Below are 18,541 nucleotides of genomic sequence, written 5' to 3' on the forward strand. Positions count from 1 at the left end.
ATATATTTGCATTATTAGTATAGTAATGATGTCATACAGATCCCAAGACAGTAGGGAGTGACCATTCATTTTACAGTCCGACCTCCCATTCCTGGGTTCTTCACTGACTAGATCAAGGAAATCTTCTCTTCTTCTGTCTAGAAGTGATATTGTGCAATTTCTCTGGTCCTGTTTCCCTGTTTATACCTGTTTACTTGCATTAATTATGGGCCTATAATCCCCCTAATGCAATAATTCTGGGGTTAATGTTAGCACAGACGTGGCCCTTTCCAAAGAGAGGGCACCCAAAGGTGTAACTTCAGTCTGAGAAAGAGCCATCTTAGCATCATGGTGAGAACACTGAACTCTGGTGGTTGAAGGTTTTCATGGACTCTTTCTGTCAGCCTGCTCTTCATCTCAGCCTCCACACTTTACTCTTGACCAGGGTACATCCTCAGATCTCTGTCCTTATCCCCATTCCCCATGGAACCCAAGGGAGACCTCATTTTCTCCAGTGGGGTCAGCTGTCCCCTATGTGGTTAACAGTATTCCTATCTCCAAATGCAGCCTTCCTTGGAGGACAGATAGACTTCATTGACCTTTTCCCTAGGACCCTCACACTCAGTGTACTGTGACCGGATTTATCATATTTCTCCCCAAACTGTTTCTCCTCTGTTTCTTTTCTTAATATGGTCACCTCACAAATATCACCTCTTGTGAGGACTAGTACTCCAACAGACTTGGCGTGGCCCTCACTGTGTACCTGTCTAAATGGTCAGCCTCCCTCCCTCCTTTTCCTTCTCTCAAAAGAAAGATATGTCATATATTAATCTATCCTCATCTAAGTCTCTTTTGTCTGGAGAATTAAGTGTTTCCCAATTGATTATGATAAGTCCATGCAGAAATCTGTCCTCTGTTCTTCAATTCTAAGGGGCTCAATTAATTCAATCACCCAAATGTAGAGGGTATGGCTGCATCTGGCACTGTTACAGTCCTTTTGGGAGAGGATTTATATTTAAAGTCATTTTCCCCTCCCACGTTCTGAATCAACTGAAGAATGAAAAAAAGAGAAGGTATGTGTGAGAGCAAAATATTGCCCGTAGAAAAGAAAGAGTTGGTATTAGAGAATGTGGTTTATGTTCATGGACACATGTTTTTGTGTTCTGAATCCTAGAATTTGACACTCTTTCTTTCTGAGTCTCCCGGCCTTCGTCTTTCTCCCATGCTGGATGCTTCCTGCCCTCAAACATCAAACTCCAAGTTCTTCAGCTTTTGGACTCTTTGACTTATACTCATGGTTTGCCAAGGGCTCTTGGGCCTTTGGCCACAGACTGAAGGCTGTACTGTGGGCTTCCCTCATTTTGAGGGTTTGGGACTCGGGCTGATCCACCACTGGCTTCATTGCTCCTCAACTTGCAGATGGCCTATTGTAGGACTTAACCTTGTGATCATGTGAATCAATTCTCCTTAATAAACTCCCTTTCACTGATGCAAAAATGCTCAATAAAATACTGGCAAACCGAATCCGGCAACACATCAAGGCTGGTCTTATTTAAGGCGTAGCACTTTAGGAGCCTCACATAAAAGCTTGGGGTATTCTCAGTCCCCTCCATCTTAAATGGTATTTTTATCAAATTCTATCATATCAGCATTTCAGAAGGTTGAAATCTGCTCAGATCTTCAGCCTCCCACAGGCTGCTTCCTGCTTAGTGTTTTGATATTCTGCCAGCCCATGTGCAGCTTAGGAGTAGTTAAATTTCTTAATGGGAAGTTACACATCACATTTCAGACTCAATTCTCTGCAGTTTATTCCTCTGCAGGATCTTGGTCTGTCAAGTCTTAGCTGCCTTGACATCTTTGACCCCCAACCTCTGTGTGCCCACCCTGCTACACTGTCAAAAGCCCCAGCCTCTGGCTTTTTTTTCTCAGCCCTAATTCTTCATGATATCTTTTGTGAGGATCAAGGAAAATTTCACTTGCAAAACGACATTTAAACTGAGACATATTGGCCGGGCGCGGTGGCTCAAGCCTGTAATCCCAGCACTTTGGGAGGCCGAGATGGGTGGATCACGAGGTCAGGAGATCAAGACCATCCTGGCTAACACGGTGAAACCCCGTCTCTACTAAAAAATACAAAAAACTAGCCGGGCGAGGTGGCGGGCGCCTGTAGTCCAGGCTACTGGGGAGGCTGAGGCAGGAGAATGGCGTGAACCCGGGAGGTGGAGCTTGCAGTGAGCTGAGATCCGGCCACTGCACTCCAGCCCGGTCAAAAGAGCGAGACTCCATCTCAAAAAATATATATATATAAAGAAGATAAGAGTTAACAGGCCATTGGGAGTTGGAAGTGCAGTTGTACAAACTTTAGTGGGTGGGCAAAATAGTGATGTGGGAGGCTGACCTAATTATCCTCAGCTCAAAGCACAGTGTCTGGTACAGAGTGAGCACTCAACAAATATTTATTTGTTAAATATTAACTCTAATTCAATAAATATTTATGTAATATCTTTCATATTCCTAACACTAGGCTATGAACTAAAGAAATGAAGTTGTATGCGTCATGTACTTTTCTTTTAAGAAGTTCACAATAATGAAATAAATGTTCCAACCAGAAATACCATTTGACCCAGCAATCCCATTACTGGGTATAAACCCAAAGGATTATAAATCAATCTACTATAAAGTCATATGCATGTGTATGTTTATTGCAACACTACTTACAATAGCAAAGACTTGGAACCAACCCAAAAGCCCATGAATGATAGACTGGATAAAGAAAATGTGGCACATATACCCCATGGAATACTACGCAGCCATAAAAAAAGAATGAATTCGTGTCCTTTGCAGGGACATAGGTGAAGCTGGAAGGCATCATTCTCAGCAAACTAACACAGGAGCAGAAAACAAAACACTGCATGTTTTCACTCATAAGTGGGAGTTGAACAATGAGAAAATATGGACATTTTTCTCATTGATCATCTCATGTGATGGAGGGGAACATCACACACCAGGGCCTGTCGGGGGATAGGAGGCAAGGGGAGATAGAGCATTAGCACAAATACCTAATACATGTCAGGTAGGGCTTAAAACCTAGATGATTGATTGATAGGTGCAGCAAACCACCGTGGCACATGTGTACCTATGTAACAAACCCGCACATTCTGCACATGTATCACAGAACTGAAAGTAAATTAAAAAAAAAAAAAATACAGTGGTTTCCATTCAAACGATATGAACAAAGTGTTACATGTTATGTTTCTTAACAGTAGTTTCCTTGACATTTGGGCAAGAAAATGCTTTATTGTGTGTGTGTGTGTGACTGTGTATTGCAAACATGTAGCATTCTTGGCTCCTGCCCATTCTAGGCTGATTGTCTTCTCCAGTCCTAGTAAACAAAAATCTACCATTTCCAAACAAACCCCTAGGTGGGTTCAATCTCAAATTTGGAATGACTGTTAGGGGAATATACAGGAGAGGACAACTTATTCTACCTGATAAAATCTGGGGAAGTCTTATAGGCCTTTTGGAGAATTAATATACATCTACTTGAATGTTTAATTGGTCAGATCTTGGCTTACTCATAAGCTCAAAAACTGTGTTCTTCTCAGGCCAGAAGATAGGGTAAATCAGCAGGTATGGGCAGTAGAGACCAGGCCTGGCAGACTGCATCATATGCAAGGTACAAGTTAGGAAAGACAACCAAGAGTTCTGTTGACCCTTTAAGCGCCAGATACCTTCATCTATGTAACTCTCAAGAGCAAAGATTTTTACTAAGATGTACTTCTTTGTCTAGAGAAAATGAAAATAGCAGGCTTATGACCCTCAATTGTATAGCGGATTCTCTTTGTTTTATGATTCTCCAGTGGGCAGGCTTCTCCCTTACCAAGAGTCTGGAATTGTTTTTATATTCTGGGTTTAGTTTCTTGTTTTCTTTTTTGCCAGTTTCCTCCATTGTCTCTAAGAATGTCAACCTTTATGTTAAGCTGATGGTAAAAGAAGTTTCATTCTTACCTTCTTCTAAAACAGGAAGACCATTGGCCAGGCGCGGTGGCTCACGCCTGTAATCCCAGCACTTTGGGAGGCTGAGGCGGGCAGATCACGAGCTCAGGAGATTAAGACCATCCTGCCTAACATGCTGAAACCCCGTCTTTACTAAAAATACAAAAAATTAGCCGGGTGTGGTGGCACGCGGCTGTAGTAGGGAGGCTGAAGCAAGAGAATGGCGTGAACCCGGGAGGTGGAGGTTGCAGTGAGCCAAGATCGTACCACTGCACTCCAACTTGGGCAACAGAGTGAGACGCTGTCTCAAAAAACAAAACAAAACAAAAACAGGAAAACCATCATATGGGGTATGTACCCACAAGACCGTATGCTTCCCACATGGCCATGTCTTGGTGGCCACTAGTCTTGTCCCATTCCTGGTCTGCAGCAATCTCTAAACACTTGGGCCTTGTCTAGAGGCACATTCACTTGTCAGAATCCCCTAGATGTGTACCATTCAGGCCTAAAAGCAGCAGTCCTAATGGTCCCGAAAAGAGCAGGACACAAAATAATATCCATCTTAGCCCTGGCTTCTTGGTACAAAGAGTCTTTTACCACCTGCCTCATGTTCCTGGGTGCTACTATCATAATTTTTACATTTGAAGTTTATGTATTGAAGCTGAAATATTGAATTCACATATGACTTTATGTACAGTCATGCAGCACATAACAGTGTTTTGATCAACAATAGACCACATATATAACAGTTTCATAAAATTATAATGGGACTAAAAAATTCCTATCACCGAGTAATACCATAGCCATCATAATGTAGAGCAGTGTGTTACTCCCATGTTTGTAGTGATGCTGGTCTAAATAAACCTATTGTGCTGCCAATCATATAAAAGTATAGCACATACAATTACATTCAATGCATATACTTGATAATGATAACAAATGACTATATTACTGATTTATATATCTACTCTACTTTTTAATTGTTATTTTCGAGTATACTCACTTTACATATATATGAAAAAACTTAACTGTAAAACAGCCTTGGGCAGGTCCTTCAAGAGATACTCCAGAAGAAGTCATTGTATCATAAGAGTTGATAGCTCCATTCGTGTTATTGCCCCTGAACACCTTCCAGTGGGACAAGATGTGGAGGTGGAAGACAGTGACTTTGCTGATCATAACTGTATAGGTCTAGGCTAGTGTGTGCGTTTAGGTCTTGGTTTCTAACAAAATAGTTTAAAATTTAAAAAATTAAAAATAGAAAAAGTTTATAGACTAAGGATACAAAGAAAGAAAATATTTTTTAAACCATTGTTCAATGCATTTATGTTTTAAGCTAAGTGTTATTACAAAAGAGTGAAAAAGGCCAGGCACAGTGGCTCACACTTGTAATCTTGGCACTTTGGGAGGCCAAGATGGAAGGATCACTTGAGCCCAGGAGTTTGAGTCAAGACTCAGCAACATGGTGAAACTGTCTCTACAAAAAAATACAACAAAAATTAGCCAGGCATAGTGACATATGCCTGTAGTCCTAGTTAGTCAGGAGGCTGAGGTAGGAGGATCACCTGAGACTGGGAAGTCAAGGATGCAGTGAGTCATGATCATGCCCCTGCACTGTAGCCTAGGTGACAGACAGAAAAATAAAAATTAAAATTAAGAGTCAGAAAGGTTTTAAAAATTTGATTTATAAAGTAAAAATGTTACAGTAAGCTAAGGTGTATTAGTGTAGTCTATTACACAGGAATGTCCTAGGCCTCCATATTCACTTACCACTCACTTACTGATTCACCCAGAGCAACTCCCATTCCTGCAAGCTCCATTCATAAGTGCCCTATACAAGTGTACTATTTTTAATTTTCTACGCCATATTTTTCCTTGACTTTTTCTATGTTAAGATATGTTTAGATACACAAATACTTACCATTTTGTTGCAATTGCCTACAGTTTTCAGTATACCAACATGCAGTACAGGTTTGTAGCCTAGGAGTAATAAGCTATATTATATGGCCTGTATGTGTGGTAGGCTATACCATCTAGGTTTGGGTAAGTATACCCTATGATGTTAGCATAATGACGAAATTGCCTAACAACTCATTTCTCAGAACACATCCCCATTGTTAATACTATGTATGACTATATTACAAAGTATTATGTATCACACGTATCAAAATATATACTTACAGATTACAAAAGAAATTAATTTGTATATTCACACAAATGTTTAGATTTCTTTACTAACATACTTTAAGACAGAAGTTCTTGGGCAATTATTCTTTAGACTCAGCATAAAAATAACATGCTGAAGACATGGAGGTATGTGTATAGATAAGCTTTCATTTTGACCTATTCATTTTTATCTATATACTTTATCACAAAAATTTTGAATGAGCAGACATTTCTAGGGCCTTTTAGTTTCACCCACTTTCTTCATAGATGTTTCCACTTTATTAGAAAACATTTCCTCTTAAAATGTGCAGATGATAGTAATGATGGACAATGTTTTTAAAGAACTCAAGTGTGAAATGGAATCCTCTTAGAACAGCTGAGATGTAACTGCAGCACACTCTATATTCTTTCACCTAGTCTCACAAACAACTTACACATTGTTTTACAGATTTGCACAGGTGGATTTTTAATTACAGCTGTTCTCTCTCTCTCTCTCTCTCTCTCTCTCTCCATATATATATTTCCCAATATATATATATATCTGATTTGATCATCAATAAATTATCAACACCAGACGGGACTTAATGCACTCAAGTTCAGGTCTAAATTTTTAGTCACTTTTACTTACTTTTAGCCATCTTGCTCACATTCATAAATATTTAGTCAGATTTGAAAGAATTCCTCAGTATAACCATATTAGTTTTTCAGCATTATAATTCCCTATTCTCCTCCACTAACTCAATGACCCTGCAAAAGTGACTTACTCACTATTCCTGAAATACCCTCCCCACTTCTGGCCTCACGGCCTACTCTTTTGCTGAAATTATTTTCACCTATCAGTTCCATCTCAACTACATTCCCATCTGGCTCCAATCCACTCTGAAACTGCTCTTGCTAAATTACCTGCACTCACCCCTCTGCCAAACCTCAGAAGCATTAAACAAATACCCGCCCTCTCCCATCTTGAATCACTTTCTTTTTTGTATTCTGCAATCTCACATTCCCAATTTGGGTTTTTCCTTACCTCTCTTGTCCACTTGTCTTCATCTTTCCTGAAGATTGCAACTCTATCAGACCTTTAAATGTTAGACTACCTTATAACTTATCATATACATCCTTACATTTATAGCCACTTATCGATTTCATGCAATTTTATGATTTTTAAGACAATACCACTTGTCTTAGTCCATTTTGTGCTGCTATAACAGCATACCACAGACTGGGTAATTTATTTAAAATATGAATTTTTTTCTCATAATTCTGAAGGCTGGAAGTCCAATGTCAAGGCCCTGGCATTTGGTGACTAGTGAGGACTGCACCCTCTGGAAGGAAAGAATACTGCAGTGTTACATGGGGGAAGTGAGAAGGGCAAGAAGAAGTGGCCTCCTTCTATCATGACTTTTAAAAGGCCGTGCCCGGCCATAATTCTATTTATGAGAGATGAACCTTTGTGGCCCAATCAGCTCTTAAAGGCCCCACCTCTCAGTATTATCACATTAGCAAACCTGAATTTTGAAGGACATACATTCAAACCATAGCACCACTTAAATATTGTTTACTCCAAAATTTATATATGCAACCTCAATTTCTCTATGACCTAACATGTTTCTACATTCAACAGTAATAGATGGTAATGGTTGGAAAAATAGTAAGGAAAATATTTTTAAGAGCTGATAAAAAAACACATTTGCTGAGTAGTGATGGAAAGTTTGATAATATTGCCACCTGTGACAAATTGGAAAAGAGAAAGGATATCTAACATACTCTCAGATTTCTCTGGGAAGGTTTCCAGGAAGAGTGTAGAAAGCACTACCTGGCTTCTTATAGTTGCCTATGATAAACTATAACCAGAGATCTGTGAACTAAAGAAAGATTTTTTTCGAAGAAACATTTAGAAAAAATGTAAGAAAGCTAGATCTTGCTGGCTTTGAAAATAAGGCTATTTCTCATCCCTGATATCTTCCGGAAGGATTCTCATGGTAGGAAACGACTTCAGGTCAAAGATCAAATTCAGGTTGGGGCTGTAAGATCCTCTGTTGAGACCTCAGAAAGATCTAAGGCCTCTCTGACCCTTTAAGCTAGTCTATGTCCTTCTAAGAATCTTAATGGCATGCTTTAAAGACCCTCTTTTTCCCCTCTTTTTTCTTTCTAAATAACAAAGTTTTTTTTTTTTTGAGACCGAGACTGGCTCTGTCGCCCAGGCTGGAGTGCAGTGATGCGATCTGGGCTCATTGCAAGCTCCGCCTCCCGGGTTCACGCCATTCTCCTGCCTCAGCCTCCCGAGTACCTGGGACTACAGGCGCCCTACATCACACCCGGCTAATTTTTTTTTTTTTTTTTTTGTATTTTTAGTAGAGACGGGGTTTCACCGTGTTAGCCGGGATGGTCTGGATCTCCTGACCTCGTGATCGGCCTCCTCAGCCTCCCAAAGTGCTGGGATTACAGGCGTTGAGTCACCGCGCCCGGCCAAAAACAAAGCTTTTAAAATCACAAGGTTTCTGGCAGAAACCACATAAACCTCCAAAGACAGAGTTAACTGGAAGAGATTTATGAGTATGAATTTTGTCTAATTCAGTAGTTTATAATTTGATACAAAGAAAGATCACGTTGTTTTTAACAACTTTAATGAGATATAATTCACATACCATACAAATTACAATTTTAAAGTGTATAATTTAATGTTCTTAGCATATGCACAGGTGTTTTCAAGACTCACCACAGTCAATTTTAGAAAGTTTTAATCATCTCAAAAAGAAACCCTGTATCCTTTAGTATCAACTTACATATTCCTATCCCCCCAGCCATAAGCAACTACCAGTCTACCTTCTGTGTCTATATGGACATTTCATATGTATGGCCTTAGATAACATGTGGTCTCTTGTGACTAGTCTTTTTTACTTAGTGTAGCGTTGTCAAGGTTCATTCATGTTGAGACATATATCAGTTCTTCATTCTTTCCAATGGCTAAATAATATTCCATTATATGGATATACTACATTTTCCTTATTCACTTGTAAGTTAATGGATCCATGCATTGCTTCTACCTTTTGGTTATTGTAAATAACACTACTATAAACATTCATGCACGAGTTTTGTGTGGACATATGCTTTTATTTCTCTTTGGCATATATCTAGAATTTCTGGATCATAGGGTATTTCTGTTTAATAGTTTGAGTAACTGGAAGATTATTTTCCAAAATGATCCCACCATTTTAAATACCTACCAGTATATGAGGGTTTCAATTTTTCCATATCCTCACCAACACTTTTTATTATCACACTTTTAAATTCTAGCCATCCTAGTGGGTGAAGAGTAGAATCTCATTGATATTTCATTTGTATTTTCATGATGACTCCCACTGTGTGTTTAAAGAAATTATACCAGCTTAGACTGAAAGGGACAGGGATGGTGCAAAGTGAAAAGAGGTTTTGGACTCTTGACCTAAAATAATTAGGAAATAGGCCAAGAAAACTACTCAGCTATAACATAGACTATTTTTTTTTTTTTCTGGAAAAGGAACAGTGATTCAGAGGATGGAACCAAAAACTCAGAAGGCAGAGCCAAGAGACTCAGAGATTTATTAAGAAGGAGCAGGATTGGGTCCTGATCAAGAAAATGGCAATATCTGTCTAGCTGGGTTTTGGAATTGCAGTAGGCCAGTGATTGCTACATGGCTCCTGTATTCCCCCCTTATGAATGGGAGTGTTCACTGCAGTTTTTCTACCCCTGCATCAACAGTGTCTGTTGGGTATATATGAGGCAGATGACTTGTCTCTTTAGTTCGCATGTCTTTCAATCAAGAGTGACTGTATTTCAGAAGCTGTGCCCAAGGAAGCTCACCCATGTCTGAACTTGGTTTAAATCCCATGATGATGGACTTAATTGTGATGCTGTAATGGTATGATATTTTAGAGGATTGTGGGATGTATAAATGTAATTTGACATGTAGGAAATATATAAATAATTGTGGCCAGAAGGATTGTGGTAGGCTGGAGATGGCTATAACATCATTGCTACTTCTCTTATTGACAGGTGCAATCTAATTTCCCTTCTCTTGAATCTGGACTGAAATTACTAATTTGCTTTACCAGTAGACAAAGGTAGACAAGATGTCTAGGTCTCCTGAGGCTAGGTGATAGTAAATACTGCAGATTTCTTTTAATCTCTTGGAACACTTGCTATTAAAGTCTTGAACCACTAGTGAGAAATCCAACTAAACTGCTAGTGAGACCATATGGAATGATCCTATGACTGCATGGAGAGGAAGAGGCTTTCAAACCATCCCTGTGAAGGTGCTAGGCATTTGAATGATGCCATCTTTGATTCTGTAGACATGCAAAGATGCCATCTGGATATCACTAAGTGATCCTCATTAATGCTATGTAGAGTAAAATTGCCAAGCCAAACCCAATCTTAATTTCTGACTTATGAAATAGTGTAATATAATAAAATGTGTTTTTATAGTCAATTTTTACATACAGCAATAGAGGTATTCTTTAAAAGTGTGAATTGCAATTAGGCTACACCCATTTAGAAAACATTTGGTGCTTCCCATTCCTTTTAGCATAAAATCCAAACACTTTTCCATGGCATGTGATGCTCCCCACGCATGATCTAATCCTTTTGGTATACCTCTCTTCATCTGGTTTACCATTGTCTTCTTTTTATTTTTTGAGAATATCAGGATCTTTGCATATCTTGTTTCCTGTCTGGCAGCTTCCCCAACTCCACTCTCCTTCTATGGGTCTTTCTGATCATTCCATCTTCTACTCAAATATCACCTGCCCCACGTGGCCTTCCCTGTCACTTTACCTGTAGTACCACTTATATCACCACATTTACCCTTAACAGTCATATTAACCTTATTGATTTGTTTCTTCCACATCACTTACCATATTCTGTATTTATAATGTTGATTTATTTTCTAGTGTTTTTGCCAAAATCTAAATTTCATGCCAAGTCTTTTCTATTCATCAATATACCTTCAGTGCTTACTCAGTTCTCGACTATGATAAATTCTCAACAAATATTTTTGAAATAAATGGATAAATGATTATCCTATATCTACATCTCAAACAATTTTAAGGCATTAATCAAATATCCCTCATTGGCTTGGAGATCACAATGGAAGGAAATTATCAATGTCTGTGCTCAGTCCTCTACTTTCTCCCTGAATTTTTCACAAACATGCCAACAAGGATATACAAATCTTGTTTTTTCCTTTTTATTTATTTATTTATTTATTTTTATTATGCTTTAAGTTCTAGGATACATGTGCATAACGTGCAGGTTTGTTATATATGTATACTTGTGCCATGTTGGTGTACTGCACCCATCAACTCGTCAGCACCCATCAACTCATCATTTACATCAGGTATAACTCCCAGTGCAATCCCTCCCCACTCCCCCCTCCCCATGATAGGCCCCGGTGTGTGATGTTCCCCTTCCCGAGTCCAAGTGATCTCATTGTTCAGTTCCCACCTATGAGTGAGAACATGCGGTGTTTGGTTTTCTCTTCTTGTGATAGTTTGCTAAGAATGATGGTTTCCAGCTGCATCCATGTCCCTACAAAGGACACAATCTCATCCTTTTTTATGGATGCATAGTATTCCATGGTGTATATGTGCCACATTTTCTTAATCCAGTCTGTCACTGATGGACATTTGGGTTGATTCCAAGTCTTTGCTGTTGTGAATAGTGCTGCAATAAACATACGTGTGCATGTGTCTTTATAGCAGCATGATTTATAATCCTTTGGGTATATACCCAGTAATAGGGTGGCTGGGTCATATGGTACTTCTAGTTCTAGATCCTTGAGGAATCGCCATACTGTTTTCCATAATGGTTGAACTAGTTTACAATCCCACCAACAGTGTAAAAGTGTTCCTATTTCTCCACATCCTCTCCAGCACCTGTTGTTTCCTGACTTTTGATGATTGCCATTCTAACTGGTGTGAGATGGTATCTCATTGTGGTTTTGATTTGCATTTCTCTGATGGCCAGTGATGATGAGCATTTTTTCATGTGTCTGTTGGATATACAAATCTTAACAGATCAGAAAGTTCTTGTTTATCACTGGCCTTTCACTTGAATTAATTGACAATTATGAAGGCTTAAATGATAACTGGCATAAAATACAGGAGACCTGTGAACACTCTAACCTTTGAGACATGAATCCAAAGTATCCAAAGGAGGCTAATCTTTATGCTCAGGACCGCAGAGTTTGCATAACTAATGCTACAAGATGTCAAGGGAATCAGAATACACCTGAAATTTTTACAGGACTATTGGAGATGTTGTTTATCAAAAGATAAGGACCAGGGTTAAGACCTCAGGAAAAAGACAAAAAGCTGCCTACTTACAAATGTTCATTATTATGGTGAAAAAGCAGGGCAGACAGGGTCAAGGGGTCAGGGCATTTAGAGTTGAATTCAGAAATTGGAGAAGACTGGTCTATGTGAAATTAAGAAACTTTAATCCTTAAAGCTGGCCTTGGAATCTCACAATATCTGCTCTTCTGATGGCAGTGTGTATACTGAAAGAATTTACAGATTTTACAGACACTACTCTCTTTCCTACTCTAACCTGGGACTTTAAATGGGAGACTGGTGTCAGTAAGAGCACTCCCTCACCTAAGTTGGGACCATGGGAGTTATCCAAATTATTCCTTCTATCTAATCCCCCATCCAACAATCAACAATTTCTATCAATTATCTCCCCTAAATCTTTCTCAAGGTTGTTCTCTCCTTGTTTTGTATTTTTCTATTACTGATATTCAAATCTTTATCCTTTGTCGACTGGAGTACTGTAGATTGTTACCTAACCAGGCATCCTCAAAGATATGCTTTACTTTGTTGTCAGAATGATCTAAACATATCTAACCATTTTACAAAGGGCTTTCAATAGTTCATTATTGCATAAAATATACTTTCACATCAAATGTAAGGCTTTTTATGACCTGTTTCATATAGACATCACCTATTTCCACTTCTTTTCACCGCATACTGAAAGCTTCATAAATGTAGAATGACTTGTAATTTCCCAAACACCTGCTATTTTATTCCTGTGTGCCATTGATAATGCAACTTCTAATACCTGGAACACCTTTCCACTGCCTTACCTTGTTAATCTAGTCATGTTGTAAGACCAAGTTTTAGTGCTTTATTCTCCAGAAAGTGTTATTCTACAATAGTGGTTAGGAAAAGTGTCCTTTCTTTAGGCATACTCCTCATTGCACTTACCATATTGTGAGTACCAAATTACTTCTAGACAAGTAAATATAGATGTGTTTTATTTTTTGGTATTGTTGTTGTTTGTTTGCTTGCTGTCTTGTAAGTTGGCAGAGTTAGCTGTGACTTTATTTTGGGAAAAAATAATTAATAAATAAAATTAAATTGATTTTTAGTTGGGGGCATGAGTAAGAGGGGGTATAAGGCAGAACTCGCCACAAGGGTGGGCTGAGGGCTGGGGCTTGGCCTCAGATGGGTCTCCTGTTCCCTGTTCTTCTCTGCACAGCTGCCTCCCTCATAAGCTCTGCAACAGCCACAGGAAGGGGTAGGATGGGAGGGACTATAGAGGCCATTCACTTGGGTGGGACATCAGAGGACTCAGACACCAGCTTCCCATCTCAGGTCTTGATATTCATCACAACCAAGATCCTGGAGGAGCTGGTGTGGCTGAAGGAGCTGGAGCCCCCGCCAGAGCCAAAGTTGGACTGGAAGGAGCCCAGGCCATAGCTGAGGCAAGAGCTTGCCAGCTCAGCCCACCTGAGTAGCCTCTGGTGGTCTTCATGCGGATACTTATGTTCTACATTCCAGATTCCAGCTGGCTCTCCTTGCCCTCTCCCAGCATACTGTAGGTGTCGATCTCACTGTCTAGGACCAGCCAGACCTTCATCAGCTCCTGGCAGCTGTAGGGCAAGGCCTTCCTGGCTCGGAGGGCCTCAGTTCCACCAGCTTGGCACTGGCATCCTTAACCAGCAGCTTCCCCACGTTGCAAGGCATCCACGATGGCGGCTTCCAGGGAAGCCCCCTGGCCTCTGAGCCCCTGAGTCTCAGCCTAGAGCCGGCTGATGTTTTAGTTTGTCTTGGAGATCTCCTGCGAGTGCCACAGGTCATTCCGATGCTTCCCCACCAGCGTCTGCATCTCCTCACACTTGATCCTGGGCAAGCTCTCAGCCTCACCCGGCTGTGGCTGGTCATCTCCGGGCACGAAGCGCGGACTTGGAGATGATGCCGTCCCATCCAGGGAGCTGCTGTTGTCCATGGACAGGATCACAGATGTGTCTAAAGTCCAGGGCTGCAGCTCAAAGATTTCCTCCTCACACAGCTGCCTGAGGCAGTTGATCTGGTCAGTCAACCCTTCTAGGTGAGACTCCAGCTCTACTTTTTTCATGTAAGCTTCATCCACATCTTTTTCGATGAGAAGAAATTCATTTTTCATTTCTGTCTAAGTGTTGATCTCATCCTTACATTTACTCGAAGTCCTCCACCAGCCCCTGCATATTGCCAAACTCTACCTCCAGCTTCAGCTTCTCCTAGCCCTGTGGGGTCCACCTCCAGCTTATGGGGCTCAGCAGGCTCTGGCTCACCGTGACAGCGGTTGTGCCCCCATACTATCCGACCCAGCATAGCCTCCACCCAAACCTATCCTGGGGCCCCGTCGCCCCAGAAGCTGCTGCTGCTGCTGCCCACCGAAGAGAAGCTCAAGGGGCTGATGTGGGCTCTGGGCCCACTCTTGTAGGAGCCCCTGCTGAAAGTCCCGGACCAGAGGTGGACACTTTGTACGACTTCTGGGTCACCCTGATGGAGTGGTGGAGGCTGGAGTAAAGGCAGATGGGCCAAATCCAACAGAGATTCGAGAAGGAATAGTGAAGCTGCTTCTAGGCGGGGATACATATGTTTTATACAATATAGTAAGTATTTAGAGGTCAGACAATGGCTTTTTTTTTAATCAGCACAATACCTGACACTAAATAAGTGCTCAGGAAATCATAATGTTGAACTGAACTGTCTCCAACAACATTAAGAAAAGAGTACCTTAGGTTCTGCATCCCTCTAATGTGCAAGATGCATGACTAAAGGGTTGGAGGACCCTGCCAAGGTCACAGGGATTTACAATGTCGCTACAGTTCTACTGTCCATAAATGGGAAGGAGAATATACTCTCCCACTACTCAAAGGGGAAATTTGGGCAGCTATGTTCTGCCTGTTTTCAAAATATCCACATGGTTTTGAGTGCCTAGTATGTGTCAAGTCTTTTGCATATACTATTAAACTTTCTCTACTTTTAATGTTTTTTTATTATAAAGTATTAAAACAAGAGAAACTCAAAATGGAATGTGTCTAAAACCCCATTATTTATTCATTTCCTGTGTTTTAGTTTTCCCTTGTTACCTTTGACTCCTTGTTCTGTATTTTCTATTTAAAAATTTGCCAGAATATTATAGATACTCTATATTTTCACTGAACAGCATATTTTAAATACTTTTCATTTTGTTAAAAAAATTTCCTATGTTTCCCAACCCTCACTTCTCTCTCTCCATTACACTGAGCTAAAAAGGACAACTGGATTCTAAGTCTTCCTCCCAGATGCCAGAAACAGTTGTTTCGAAATTTGCTTGGAATTGGTAGTTTCTGTATTCCAGCAGACCTCTCTTCATCCTTTCTAGTCTTATGGTGATAATGTAAATGAAAATAAATCATTCTCCAAGAAAAACATTTAGTTAATGTGATATGCAACAACATTTCTGTTTTTTTTTTTTTTTAAACAGGTTCTAATTTCTGTATCAATTCAGACCTATGGAACTACTATTGTTGTTAACACATTAATTGCAATGCTTAGAATTAAAGGACACTGTTTTTAATCCTCCATGTCTACTAAAACAATAAAAAAAATTAGCCAGCTTGGTGGTGGGCATCTGTAGTTCCAGCTACTCGGGAGGCTGAGGCAGGAGAATGGTGTGAACCCGAGAGGCGGAGCTTGCAGTGAGCCAAGATCATGCCACTGCACTCCAGCCTGGGCCACACAGAGCAAGACTCCGTCTCAAAAAAAAGAATTAAAGGACACTGCTTTTAATTGCTACAAATAAATATTACATTATATTTAAGGAGACTGTTTGTTTTTAATGTGCTTTGAAATATGGATAAACTACTAGCTAAACCATGTGGTCTTGGTGTTAAGATCTGATCTCCTAAAAGATGACAACCAATCCAGCTTTCAAATTTTCACCCTCATTCAGAGCCTACACAACCTAGACCATCTAGTGGTAGGGTTTGTTCAAAAAATTGATACAAAGTTCCAGCTTAAGCTTGATTGTCCTGCCCAAATCCTCTAGCTCAGCAGCAATGTTGATGTCATTAGGCTGATGGTCATGGTTTGATATAGGTTAAGTGCATGGATCCTGGAAACAGAGGACTTAAGTTTACATCTATCTGTAAAAACTACTGTATCTTTCAATACCGTTTTCTCCACTGTAAATTATGGGAAATTTATTCCTGCATGATAGGATTGCTGAGAAAATTAAATGAAGAAAAATAATGGTTTGGAATCAAACTTTCTTGATTCAAATACTTACTGGTCCCATATTTAACGTCATGACTTTGGACATTCCACTTAATGTCCCTATGCCCAGATGATTTATTTGTGAAATACAAATAGTGGTATCACTTCATAGGGTTGTTGTGAGGAATCAATGAGTTAGCATATGTAACACACTTAGAATAGGGCCTGGCACAGAGTAAGTAAAAGCTATTATTTGCAAAATAAATAAAGGAAAAATGCTTGGCATCTGTAAGAATTTAATAATAGTAATAAATGTTACTATCATTATTACTGATGTCTAGGTGTCTCCCAATTGGTCTACAAGTATTTAAAAGTGAAAATTAGAACAAATAAATATAATTTTATTTTAAGCAGTCAGTTAAGCAGTATTTGGTAGGTTCTAAGTGTGATACCGATAATGAAAACTTTACAGGTTGTCTGAAATGCTGTGAATTAATCCTAAGAATATATTCTGACAGTTGCCTTTCTTAGTGCCTCCTTTACATCTCTGTTCCTCAGACTATAGATAAAGGGGTTCATTATGGGGATTACCACTGTGTAAGACAGAGATATCAATCTGTTCTGGCTAGTTGAGTAGCTGGACTTGGGCATCACATAAATGAAGGTATCGTTCCATAGTAGAGAGTAACCACTGTGAGGTGGGAGGTGCAGGTGGAGAAAGCCTTGTGGCACCCCTCATTGGAGCGCATCTTCAGGATGGTGATGAGGATGTAGATGTAGGAGATAGCTATAACAAATACTGTGACCACAATGATAGATCCAGAAGAGATGGAAGGTATCATTTCAGGAATGGAGATACCTGAGCAGGAAAGTTTCAACAAAGGAGAGAAATCACAGAAAAAATTATCTATATGATTTGGTCCACAGACAGACTCAATAAACAACTAGTAAATGTTGAGGCATTCACACATCCACCCAGGTGGCAGGCCGCCACTAAGAGGATGCAGACTGGGGGACAAGTGGGTGGAGTACACCAGGGGTGAGCAGATGGCCACATAGCGATCATAGGCCATGGTCGCCAGTAGGAAGCATTCAGACATCCCAAACATGACTACAGAATAGAGCTGGGCTGCACAGCTAGTAACAGAGAGGGCCATTCCATGTCTTAGGAATCCCATAAGCATTAAGCGTGGCTACTGTGGACAGCCCTATGTCCACAAAAGCCAAGTGGCTGAGGAACAGGTACATGGGAGTGTGAAGCTGGGAACAGCTTCTTATTAAAGTGATTATGCCGATATTGCCTATTAAGGTGACAATGTAGATTCCTAGAAATATCACAAAGAAGATGTCACGAAGTGTAGGATCCTCAGTTAACCCCAAAATAATAAACTCTGTCACTGTGGTATGGTTTCCAATCCCCATCTTCTCTGTGAATTGTTCCTGTTGAAAGAAATGTGAATATTAATTTGTTATAGGATTTTATATCACACATTCCCAGCTTTATTTGGTTGTTCCTCACACATTCATATATTGATGTCCTACAGGATTGTTTTTGTTTTTATGTGTCTTCTGCATAAAAAGAGAATGGTTCAACTTAACTCTCTGGAAAATTACTTACATTCTTTTCTGTATATAATGAGCATGTTAAAATGCCTCTCATACCTAGACTTATAGACAGATCTCTCAGAAGGCATCTAGACCAAAATTCAATGAGTCTTCAGTTGGAAATTCCACAAGTACCTCAAACCCAGCCTTCCCTATAACAAATTCATTCATTCTTTTCTTTGGCATTCTTTCCTTCCAAATTGTGTATCTGGGGAGTGACACCACCATCCACCCAGTCTCTTGTGTCTGCAACTTGTGAGCCCTCCTAGTCTTCTTCTTCTTATTTTATCAC

The 18,541-nt window shown here is 39.9% G+C and overlaps 2 pseudogenes across 1 annotated transcript; both read right to left on the bottom strand.

The window, feature by feature from the left end:
* Positions 1 to 14,113: 14,113 nt before the first annotated feature.
* LOC105520580 lies at positions 14,114 to 14,678 on the bottom strand (annotated as a pseudogene).
* Positions 14,679 to 17,142: 2,464 nt separating this feature from the next.
* On the bottom strand, positions 17,143 to 17,892 carry LOC105520565 (annotated as a pseudogene). Its single transcript, XR_001003152.1, has one exon. The product of XR_001003152.1 is annotated as an olfactory receptor 491-like (transcript).
* Positions 17,893 to 18,541: the final 649 nt, after the last annotated feature.

The sequence above is a fragment of the Colobus angolensis genome, unplaced genomic scaffold, assembly GCF_000951035.1.
Source record: "Colobus angolensis palliatus isolate OR3802 unplaced genomic scaffold, Cang.pa_1.0 Scaffold381, whole genome shotgun sequence".
Lineage (NCBI taxonomy): Eukaryota > Metazoa > Chordata > Mammalia > Primates > Cercopithecidae > Colobus > Colobus angolensis.